Here is a 12,857-nt window from a genome sequence, read left to right on the forward strand (position 1 = left end):
AATTATTAGGCAAGTTGTATTTTTGAGGAATAATTTTATTATTGAACAACAACCATGTTCTCAATGAACCCAAAAACTCATTAATATCAAAGCTGAAAGTTTTTGGAAGTAGTTTTTAGTTTTAGCTATTTTAGGGGGATATCTGTGTGCAGGTGACTATTACTGTGCATAATTATTAGGCAACTTAACAAAAACAAATATATACCCATTTCAATTATTTATTTTACCAGTGAAACCAATATAACATCTCCACATTCACAAATATACATTTCTGACATTCAAAACAAAACAAAACAAATCAGCGACCAATATAGCCACCTTTCTTTGCAAGGACACTCAAAAGCCTGCCATCCATGGATTCTGTCAGTGTTTTGATCTGTTCACCATCAACATTGCGTGCAGCAGCAACCACAGCCTCCCAGACACTGTTCAGAAAGGTGTATTGTTTTCCTCCTTGTAAATCTCACATTTGATGATGGACCACAGGTTCTCAATGGGTTCAGATCAGGTGAACAAGGAGGCCATGTCATTAGTTTTTCTTCTTTTTATACCCTTTCTTGCCAGCCACGCTGTGGAGTACTTGGACGCTGCGTGTGATGGAGCATTGTCCTGCATGAAAATCATGTTTTTCTTGAAGGATGCAGACTTCTTCCTGTACCACTGCTTGAAGAAGGTGTCTTCCAGAAACTGGCAGTAGCACTGTGAGTTGAGCTTGACTCCATCCTCAACCCGAAAAGGCCCCACAAGCTCATCTTTGATGATACCAGCCCAAACCAGTACTCCACCTCCACCTTGCTGGCGCCTGAGTCGGACTGGAGCTCTCTGCCCTTACCAATCCAGCCACGGGCCCATCCATCTGGCCCATCAAGACTCACTCTCATTTCATCAGTCCATAAAACCTTAGAAAAATCAGTCTTGAGATATTTCTTGGCCCAGTCTTGACGTTTCAGCTTGTGTGTCTTGTTCAGTGGTGGTCGCCTTTCAGCCTTTCTTACCTTGGCCGTGTCTCTGAGTATTGCACACCTTGTGCTTTTGGGCACTCCAGTGATGTTGCAGCTCTGAAATATGGCCAAACTGGTGGCAAGTGGCATCTTGGCAGCTGCACGCTTGACTTTTCTCAGTTCATGGGCAGTTATTTTGCGCCTTGTTTTTCCACACGCTTCTTGCGACCCTGTTGACTATTTTGAATGAACGCTTGATTGTTCGATGATCATGCTTCAGAAGCTTTGCAATTTTAAGACTGCTGCATCCCTCTGCAAGATATCTCACTATTTTTGACTTTTCTGAGCCTGTCAAGTCCTTCTTTTGACCCATTTTGCCAAAGGAAAGGAAGTTGCCTAATAATTATGCACACCTGATATAGGGTGTTGATGTCATTAGACCACACCCTTCTCATTACAGAGATGCACATCACCTAATATGCTTAATTGGTAGTAGGCTTTCGAGCCTATACAGCTTGGAGTAAGACAACATGCATGAAGAGGATGATGTGGACAAAATACTCATTTGCCTAATAATTCTGCACTCCCTGTAAACACCAAGCTCCTTTTTTTGTGTAGCTGACAGCTGGTAACTGTGCAGGGGCGGATCTAGCAAAGCTTTTGCCAGGGGCCAGGTAGGGCATTAACAGAGAAAGGTGGACATAAAGATATACTTTTCTTTCTTACTCTCATATAAAATATTTAGCTTTTATTAAATAGTTATCTGAATCTCACAACCAAAGTTTGTATAATAATACACAAGATTGGCTGTAGACCATTGTTCATAATTCAGAACACTGTGTAGAAATAACAAAAAAACAAAAAGTGAATGCATGTGTGAAGTGGTCTATAATGTAATGCTTCAAAGCGTGTTCATGCAAACATTGTCGGGTCTGCCGTGGTACAATGGGACTTCTGCTCATGAACCTGTGTGCACAGCGCCTGCAAATCGGGCGCTGTACGAAGTAACTTCATCTTTACACAAAACTGTAAGCTGTCATCTGTGAAGCGTGAGCGGTGTTTGTTTTTACCATAGTTCATGGTGGAGAATGGCTGCTCTTCTGAGTTTTGCTGTCTGTAGCCGTATGAATGGCAACTACAGTGATTAGCAGCGGCATAGGCACACATAAAATTTCTTCTGAAATTTTCGCTTTCTAGTTATTATTATTATTATTTTCCTTTTTCCGCCTGAAATTTTGCAGTGTATCTCGACCCGCAGTTTTTGGACAAGCTTCATATATGTTACCTCATTTTGTGCGGCTGGATCTGGAATGGTGTGCTATGACTTTTTGGTGTTTATGAATATTATAGTTTTTAAATATTAATATTTTAGTGAAAATTTTCCCGCGCCTCCTCTGCCAAACAGTTTTGACAATAGGGGTACATATGTTACATCATTTTGTGCGGCTGGAGCTGGGCTAGTATGGTGTGACTTTTGGTGTTTATAACTTTATAGTTTTTGAAATATTTAGATTTTAGTGCAAATTTGGGCCAATTTCTAGGCTCCTGAGAAAGATTCTGCTTTTGGCACCATAGAAACAGACTTCATTTGTGGTGTCTTGGCTCTCTCTAGTGGTATACCGGGAGTAGTACAGCCGAAAAGATTTTATCCTTGTGTTGAAAACTCCATATCCCACAATTCATAGCACGCTCTACAGAGTGAACAATGGCGGCCACCACTTCGCTTTTATATGTCTTTTATTCGTGTTTCTAGGTCACAAAATAAACTTTTAAGATATTTTCAGGCGAGAATGTAGGTGTGTAAACTTCAAATATCTGCTTGTTTTATCAAGACATCCCATATTTAGCGACAGTGCTCTGACGACGTCGGTCCTGCCTGACAGCTAGCCGGCTACCTAGCTAGCTGCCGCACTTGGCTGCAAATGGATAGCGAGGGGACTCTCTGTCGTTTCACCTCCCGGTCTCGCAAATGCTCGCACAGAATCGGAGTTACAGCTGGATGTGGAAAAATAACTGAGTTGTTTGGTGGTGCTATAACGCGGAGCTACAACAGTGGGCAGCTATCCACCGTGTATGACAGAAAGGACATGTCACGACCGCCGATCGACCGTGTTTGCTAACGCGGAGGTCAATCGTGGATCAGGAAAGCGAAGGCAGGAGCGTGAGGTGAACTGAATTTCAGGTAAGAAGTTATGACCTGCACTCTATTTGGGTCAGATATAAACCGAGTTTAGGTGTAGTTTATTTAGCAGCAGTTCTCTTATGTGTTGCTGATAGTCGGGTTAGCTAGCTAGCGCCGCTAGCATAGTTAGCTAGCACCGCTAGCGACCCTTCGTGAAAAAGCACCCAGGCTTGGCTTATATTGAGGCGGTGAAACTCGTGTCAGCACCCGGTCGTCGCCGACAGTATGTGTTTTAGCTGGACTTATTTTTCGCTTATATGGACCGATGATTTATTTATTTATTCATTTTAGTAACGGTATAAACAGTGAAAGGTGGTGGATTGGCCAGATGTAAACTTCAAATATCTGCTCGTGTTACCAAGACATCCCATATTAGCTCTGATGTTTTCGGTGCCTGCAAAGAGCTAGACAGGTAGCTAGCTAACCCGAGCTGGCTGTCTTTTTTGACTCAGGGTCATAGCTGGACTTATTTTTCGTTTTTATGAGCCGATGAGGTTTTTTTTTTAGTAACGGTACAAACAGTGAAAGGCGGTGGATTGTCCAGATGCTGGTCGATGTGGAAAAATAACTGAGTTGTTTGGTGAAGTCGCTGACGCGGAGCTACAACCGAGGGCAGCTATCCACCGGTGTGTGTCAGAAAGAACATGCGGGAACGAGGCGGCGAGGCGACCGCCGATCGACCGGTGGTAGATCGTGGATCAGGAAACCGAAGGCAGGAGAAGCAGGCGGCTGCCGGTCGGAGCGTGAGGTGAACTGAATTTCAGGTAAGAAGTTATGACCTGCACTCTATTTGGGTCAGATATAAACCGAGTTTAGGTGTAGTTTATTTTCGCCAGTTGACTTTTTACAATCAGTTATAATAACTCGTGACCGCGTGGTAGCTAGCACGATGGAGTTTCTATACAGCTGTGTGCCCGCTAAGTTACTGATGTTGAACTTTATGACAGCCTCCCTGTCATTCTCTCGCCTGTTCAAACTTCAGTCATGAAACTGATCAATGATCGGCTTTTTCTCTTGTTTGTTTATCGCGCTAAACAACAGCAGCACGTTTAAGCTTGATCAGCTGTTGTTAGAATTCATTTGATTTTAATTTCTAGTATCAGCTGATGTTTGCTGGAGCCACAGCTGTAGAAGCGGCTGGTCGAAACCAGGAGATGACCTTACTGAATCATCAGAGCTGAACTGGTGATGGAGAAACAGGTTTACCTTTTTTTAGGTGACATGAATGAGTTGAAGGAAGTTATGAACTGTTTCTGAGAGAAATAAACACCAAGCTCCTTTTTTATTTAGCTGACAGCTGGTAACTGTGCAGGGGCGGATCTAGCAAAGCTTTTGCCAGGGGCCAGGTAGGGCATTAACAGAGAAAGGTGGACACAAAGATATACTTTTCTTTCTTACTCTCATACAGGGAGTGCAGAATTATTAGGCAAGTTGTATTTTGAGGAATAATTTTATTATTGAACAACAACCATGTTCTCAATGAACCCAAAAAACACATTAATATCAAAGCTGAATGTTTTCGGAAGTAGTTTTTAGTTTGTGTTTAGTTTTAGCTATTTTAGGGGATATCTGTGTGTGCAGGTGACTATTACTGTGCATAATTATTAGGCAACTTAACAAAAACAAATATATACCCATTTCAATTATTTATTTTACCAGTGAAACCAATATAACATCTCCACATTCACAAATATACATTTCTGACATTCAAAACAAAACAAAACAAATCAGCGACCAATATAGCCACCTTTCTTTGCAAGGACACTCAAAAGCCTGCCATCCATGGATTCTGTCAGTGTTTTGATCTGTTCACCATCAACATTGCGTGCAGCAGCAACCACAGCCTCCCAGACACTGTTCAGAGAGGTGTACTGTTTTCCTCCTTGTAAATCTCACATTTGATGATGGACCACAGGTTCTCAATGGGGTTCAGATCAGGTGAACAAGGAGGCCATGTCATTAGTTTTTTTCTTCTTTATACCCTTTCTTGCCAGCCACGCCTGTGGAGTACTTGGACGCTGCGTGTGATGGAGCATTGTCCTGCATGAAAATCATGTTTTTCTTGAAGGATGCAGACTTCTTCCTGTACCACTGCTTGAAGAAGGTGTCTTCCAGAAACTGGCAGTAGGACTGGGAGTTGAGCTTGACTCCATCCTCAACCCGAAAAGGCCCCACAAGCTCATCTTTGATGATACCAGCCCAAACCAGTACTCCACCTCCACCTTGCTGGCGCCTGAGTCGGACTGGAGCTCTCTGCCCTTTACCAGTCCAGCCACGGGCCCATCCATCTGGTCCATCAAGACTCACTCTCATTTCATCAGTCCATAAAACCTTAGAAAATCAGTCTTGAGATATTTCTTGGCCCAGTCTTGACGTTTCAGCTTGTGTGTCTTGTTCAGTGGTGGTCGCTCTTTCAGCCTTTCTTACCTTGGCCATGTCTCTGAGTATTGCACACCTTGTGCTTTTGGGCACTCCAGTGATGTTGCAGCTCTGAAATATGGCCAAACTGGTGGCAAGTGGCATCTTGGCAGCTGCACGCTTGACTTTTCTCAGTTCATGGGCAGTTATTTTGCGCCTTGGTTTTTCCACACGCTTCTTGCACCCTGTTGACTATTTTGAATGAAACGCTTGATTGTTCGATGATCACGCTTCAGAAGCTTTGCAATTTTAAGACTGCTGCATCCCTCTGCAAGATATCTCACTATTTTTGACTTTTCTGAGCCTGTCAAGTCCTTCTTTTGACCCATTTTGCCAAAGGAAAGGAAGTTGCCTAATAATTATGCACACCTGATATAGGGTGTTGATGTCATTAGACCACACCCTTCTCATTACAGAGATGCACATCACCTAATATGCTTAATTGGTAGTAGGCTTTCGAGCCTATACAGCTTGGAGTAAGACAACATGCATGAAGAGGATGATGTGGACAAAATACTCATTTGCCTAATAATTTTGCACTCCCTGTATAAAATATTTAGCTTTTATTAAATAGTTATCTGAATCTTACAACCAAAGTTTGTATAATAATACACAAGATTGGCTGTAGACCATTGTTCATCATTCAGAACACTGTGTAAAATAACAAAAACAAAAAGTGAATGCAAAAGTGCATAAATATTTATTTTACGTGTTTGATATGTGTGGCGGGCGTGGTCTGCAGTGCCGCTGCAGGGGAGGTGGACCCACCTGAGGGCATCTGCAATCACACCTCTCGGGCGTAGTCTGTGCTCTCTCGGCTGTTTTTTGGGTGTGTGTCGGGCTGTGAGTTGAAAAGCTACAGCTGGCTGGGAGGGTACACCAACCATGTGTGAAAAGTGGTCCATAACGCATACTGGTTCAAAGTGTGTTCGTGCAAACATTGTCGGGTCTGCCGTGGTACAGAGGGACTTCTGCTTATGAACCTGTGTGCACAGCGCCTGCAAATCCGGGCTGTACAAAGTGACCTCATCTTTACCCAAAACTGTAAGCTGTCATCTGTGAGGCGCGAGCGGTGTTTGTTTTTACCATAATTCATGGTGGAGAATGGCTGCTCTTCTGAGTTTTGCTGTCTGTAGCCGTATGAATGGAAAACTACACAGATTAGCAGCGGCATAGGCACACATAAAATTTCTTCTGAAATTTTCGCTTTCTAGTTATTATTATTATTATTATTATTCTCCAGTTTCCGCCTGAAATTTTGCAGCGAATCTCGCCCGTAGTTTTGAGACAAGCTTCATATATGTTACCTCATTTTGTGCGGCCGGATCTGGAATGGTGTGCTATGACTTTTGGTCTTTATGAATTTTATAGTTTTTAAATATTAATATTTTAGTGAAAATTTTTCCCGCTCCTCTGCCGAACAGTTTTGACATTAGGGTTACATATGTTAGATCATTTTGTGCGGTTGAGCTGGACTATTATGTCATGACTTTTGGTGTTCATGACTTTTATAGTTTTTAAATATTAATATTTTAGTGCAAATTTAGGCCAATTCATCTTTTGGCGCCAAATAAACAGACTTCATTTGTGGTGTGTTGGCTCTCTCTAGTGGTATGCCGGGAGTGGTACAGCCTGTCTACCCTTATTTGGATTACCGTAATGATGACAATTTCAACGGTGCGCACAGCGCCGCTGCTTTCAGGAGCCATTGGAATTTTTAAGGTTATGCAAATCATTCAAAAGTTACGGTAATGCTTGGTGGAAAACTCAATATCCCACAATTCATAGCACGCCTCTACAGAGTGAACAATGGCGGCCACCACTGCTTTTATATGTCTTTTATTCGTGTTTCTAGGTCACAAAATAAGCTTTTAAGATATTTTCAGGCGAGAATGTAGGTGTGTAAACTTCAAATATCTGCTTGTTTTATCAAGACATCCCATATTTAGCGACAGTGCTCTGACCACGTCGGTCCTGCCTGACAGCTAGCCGGGTTACCCAGCTAGCTGCCGCGACTTGGCTGCAAATGGATAGCGAGGGACTCTCTGTCGCTTTCACCTCCCGGGTCTCGCAAATGCTCGTGATAGAATCAGAGTTACAGCTGGATGTGGAAAAATAACTGAGTTGTTTGGTGGTGGAGCTACAACAGAGGGCAGCTACCCACCGGTGTGTGACAGAAAGGATATGCCGCCAACGAGACATATGAGGTCGGGCAGGCGATTGCTAACGCGGTGGTCAATCATGGATCAGGGAAAGCGAAGGCAGGAGCGTGAGGTGAACTGAATTTCAGGTAAGAAGTTATGAACTGCACTCTATTTGGGTCAGATATAAACCGAGTTTAGGTGTAGTTTATTTAGCAGCAGTTCTCTTATGTGTTGCTGATAGTCGGTTAGCTAGCTAGCCGCTAGCATAGTTAGCTCGCGCCGCTAGCAACCCTTCGTGAAAAAGCACCCAGGCTTGGCTTATATTGAGGCGGGTGAAACTCGTGTCAGCACCCGGTCGCTCTCTATTTGGGTCAGATATAAACCGAGTTTAGTGTAGTTTATTTAGCAGCAGTTCTCTTATGTGTTGCTGATAGTCGGTTAGCTAGCTAGCGCCGCTAGCATAGTTAGCTCGCTACCGCTAGCAACCCTTCGTGAAAAAGCACCCAGGCTTGGCTTATATTGAGGCGGGTGAAACTCGTGTCAGCACCCGGTCGCCTCTATTTGGGTCAGATATAAACCGAGTTTAGGTTAATTTATTTTCGTTGACCTTTACAATCGTAATGCCACGGGAGTTTATATACAGCTGTGTGCGCATTAAGTTACTGACGTTGGACTTTATTTTATTCATTAGGGTTAGTTCATAGAGTTGCCGTGCCGCATAAACGGAATCGTCCCACATTCAGAGAAAACATTATGATTTATTCTGTCGTTACGAAGCCTCCCCTGTCATTCTCTCGCGTGTTGAAACGTCAATCATGAAACTGATCAATGATCGGCTGTTCGCCTTATTTATCGCGCTAAACAACAGCAGCACGCTTTAAGCTTGATCAGCTGTTGTTAGAATTCTTTTGATTTTAATTTCTAGTATCAGCTGATGTTTGCTGGAGCATGAAGATGAAATCAGGAGATGTCCTTACTGAATCATCAGAGCTGAACTGGTGATGGAGAAACAGGTTTACACTTTAGGTGACATGAATGAGTTGAAGGGAAGTTATGAGTTGTTTCTGAGAGACAAAGACCAAGCTCCTTTTTGTGTAGCTGACAGCTGGTAACTGTGCAGGGGCGGATCTAGCAAAGCTTTTAGGGAGGGGGGAGCTAGGCATTAACAGAGAAAGGTGGACACAAAGATATACTTTTCTTTCTTACTCTCATATAAAATATTTAGCTTTTATTAAATAGTTATCTGAATCTCACAACCAAAGTTTGTATATAATAACACAGGATTGGCTGTAGACCATTGTTCATAATTCAGAACACTGTGTAAAAATAACAAAAACAAAAAGTGAATGCATGTGTGAAAAGTGGTCTATAATGTAATGCTTCAAAGTGTGTTCATGCAAACATTGTCGGGTCTGCCGTGGTACAATGGGACTTCTGCTCATGAACCTGTGTGCACAGCGCCTGCAAATCGGGCGCTGTACAAAGTAACTTCATCTTTACACAAAACTGTAAGCTGTCATCTGTGAAGCGTGAGCGGTGTTTGTTTTTACCATAGTTCATGGTGGAGAATGGCTGCTCTTCTGAGTTTTGCCTCTGTAGCCGTATGAATGGCAAACTACAGTGATTAGCAGCGGCATAGGCACACATAAAATTTCTTCTGAAATTTTCTTTTAGTTCTTATTATGTGTGCCTATGCCAAGAGGCACACATATTACTATTCCTGATTTATTATTATTATTATTCTCCAGTTTCCGCCTGAAATTTTGCAGTTTAATCTCGCCCGCAGTTTTGAGACAAGCTTCATATATGTTACCTCATTTTGTGCGGCCGGATCTGGAATGGTGTGCTATGACTTTTGGTGTTTATGAATTTTATAGTTTTTAAATATTAATATTTTAGTGAAAATTTTCCCACGCCCTCTGCCAAACAGTTTTGACATTAGGGTTACATATGTTAGATCATTTTGTGCGGCTGAGCTGGACTATTATGTTATGACTTTTGGTGTTTATAACTTTTATAGTTTTTTAAATATTAATATTTTAGTGCAAATTTAGGCCAATTCATCTTTGGCGCCAAATAAACAGACTTCATTTGTGGTGTCTTGGCCTCTCTAGTGGTATACCGGGAGTAGTACAAATAAAAAGATTTATCCTTGTGTTGAAAACTCCATATCCCACAATTCATAGCACGCTTTCTACAGAGTGAACAATGGCGGCCACCACTCGCTTTTATATGTCTTTTATTCGTGTTTCTAGGTCACAAAATAAGCTTTTAAGATATTTTCAGGCGAGAATGTAGGTGTAAACTTCAAATATCTGCTTGTTTTATCAAGACATCCCATATTTAGCGACAGTGCTCTGACTACGCCGGTCCTGCCTGACAGCTAGTCGGGTTACCTAGCTAGCCGCCGACTTGGCTGCAAATGGATAGCGAGGGACTCTCTGTCGCTTTCACCTCCCCGGTCTCTCGCAAATGCTCGCACAGAATCGGAGTTACAGCTGGATGTGGAAAAATAACTGAGTTGTTTGGTGGTGGAGCTACAACAGAGGGCAGCTACCCACCGTGTGTGACAGAAAGGACATGCCGCCAACGAGACATATGAGGCCGGGCAGGCGATTGCTAACGCGGTGGTCAATCATGGATCAGGGAAAGCGAAGGCAGGAGCGTGAGGTGAACTGAATTTCTGGTAAGAAGTTATGAACTGCACTCTATTTCGGGTCAGATATAAACCGAGTTTAGGTGTAGTTTATTTTCGCAGTTGACTTTTTCAATCACTTATAATAACTCGTATCGCGCTCTAGCTAGCACGACGGAGTTTCTATACAGCTGTGTGCGCATGTTGAACTTTATGACAGCCTCCCTGTCATTCTCTCGCCTGTTGAAACTTCAGTCATGAAACTGATCAATGATCGGCGCTTTTCTTGTTTGTTTATCGCAAGAAACAACAGCAGCACGCTTAAGCTTGATCAGCTGTTGTTCAATTCATTTCCTTTTAATTTCTGGTATCAGCTGATGTTTGCTGGAGCTACAGCTGTAAAACGGCACATGTCCTTACTGAATCATCGGAGCTGAACTGGTGATGGAGAAACAGGTTTACTCTTTAGGTGACATGAATAAGTTGAAGGGAAGTTATGAACTATTTTTGAGAGACAAATACAGGAGTGCAGAATTATTAGGCAAGTTGTATTTTGAGGAATAATTTTATTATTGAACAACAACCATGTTCTCAATGAACCCAAAAACTCAATATCAAAGCTGAAAGTTTTTGGAAGTAGTTTTAGTTTTAGCTATTTTAGGGGATATCTGTGTGTGCAGGTGACTATTACTGTGCATAATTATTAGGCAACTTAACAAAAACAAATATATACCCATTTCAATTATTTATTTTTACCAGTGAAACCAATATAACATCTCCACATTCACAAATATACATTTCTGACATTCAAAACAAAACCAAAACAAATCAGCGACCAATATAGCCACCTTTCTTTGCAAGGACACTCAAAAGCCTGCCATCCATGGATTCTGTCAGTGTTTTGATCTGTTCACCATCAACATTGCGTGCAGCAGCAACCACAGCCTCCCAGACACTGTTCAGAGAGGTGTACTGTTTTCCTCCTTGTAAATCTCACATTTGATGATGGACCACAGGTTCTCAATGGGTTCAGATCAGGTGAACAAGGAGGCCATGTCATTAGTTTTTTCTTCTTTATACCCTTTTCGCCAGCCACGCTGTGGAGTACTTGGACGGTGTGATGGAGCATTGTCCTGCATGAAAATCATGTTTTTCTTGAAGGATGCAGACTTCTTCCTGTACCACTGCTTGAAGAAGGTGTCTTCCAGAAACTGGCAGTAGGACTGGGAGTTGAGCTTGACTCCATCCTCAACCCGGAAAAGGCCCCACAAGCTCATCTTTGATGATACCGCCCAAACCAGTACTCCACCTCCACCTTGCTGGCGCCTGAGTCGGACTGGAGCTTCTGCCCTTACCAATCCAGCCACGGGCCCATCCATCTGGCCCATCAAGACTCACTCTCATTTCATCAGTCCATAAAACCTTAGAAAAATCAGTCTTGAGATATTTCTTGGCCCAGTCTTGACGTTTCAGCTTGTGTGTCTTGTTCAGTGGTGGTCTTTTCAGCCTTTCTTACCTTGGCCATGTCTCTGAGTATTGCACACCTTGTGCTTTTGGGCACTCCAGTGATGTTGCAGCTCTGAAATATGGCCAAACTGGTGGCAAGTGGCATCTTGGCAGCTGCACACTTGACTTTTCTCAGTTCATGGGCAGTTATTTTGCGCCTTGGTTTTTCCACACGCTTCATGCAATTCTGTTGACTATTTTGAATGAAACGCTTGATTGTTCGATGATCACGCTTCAGAAGCTTTGCAATTTTAAGACTGCTGCATCCTCTGCAAGATATCTCACTATTTTTGACTTTTCTGAGCCTGTCAAGTCCTTCTTTTGACCCATTTTGCCAAAGGAAAGGAGGTTGCCTAATAATTATGCACACCTGATATAGGGTGTTGATGTCATTAGACCACACCCCTTCTCATTACAGAGATGCACATCACCTAATATGCTTAATTGGTAGTAGGCTTTCGAGCCTATACAGCTTGGAGTAAGACAACATGCATGAAGAGGATGATGTGGACAAAATACTCATTTGCCTAATAATTCTGCACCCCTGTAAACACCAAGCTCTTTTTTTGTGTAGCTGACAGCTGGTAACTGTGCAGGGGCGGATCGAGCAAAGCTTTTGCCAGGGGCCAGGTAGGCATTAACAGAGAAAGGTGGACATAAAGATATACTTTTCTTTCTTACCTCATATAAAATATTTAGCTTTTATTAAATACTTATCTGAATCTTACAACCAAAGTTTGTATAATAATACACAAGATTGGCTGTAGACCATTGTTCATCATTCAGAACACTGTGTAAAATAACAAAAACAAAAAGTGAATGCATGTGAAAAGTGGTCCATAATGTAATGCTTCAAAGCGTGTTCATGCAAACATTGTCGGGTCTGCCGTGGTACAATGGGACTCTGCTCATGAACCTGTGTGCACAGCGCCTGCAATCGGGCGCTGTAATGGCAACTTCATCTTTACACAAAACTGTAAGCTGTCATCTGTGAAGCGTGAGCTGTGTTTGTTTTTACCATAGTCATGCGG

This window comes from Oreochromis aureus, linkage group 6, assembly GCF_013358895.1.
Source record: "Oreochromis aureus strain Israel breed Guangdong linkage group 6, ZZ_aureus, whole genome shotgun sequence".
In the NCBI taxonomy this organism is placed as follows: Eukaryota; Metazoa; Chordata; class Actinopteri; order Cichliformes; family Cichlidae; genus Oreochromis; species Oreochromis aureus.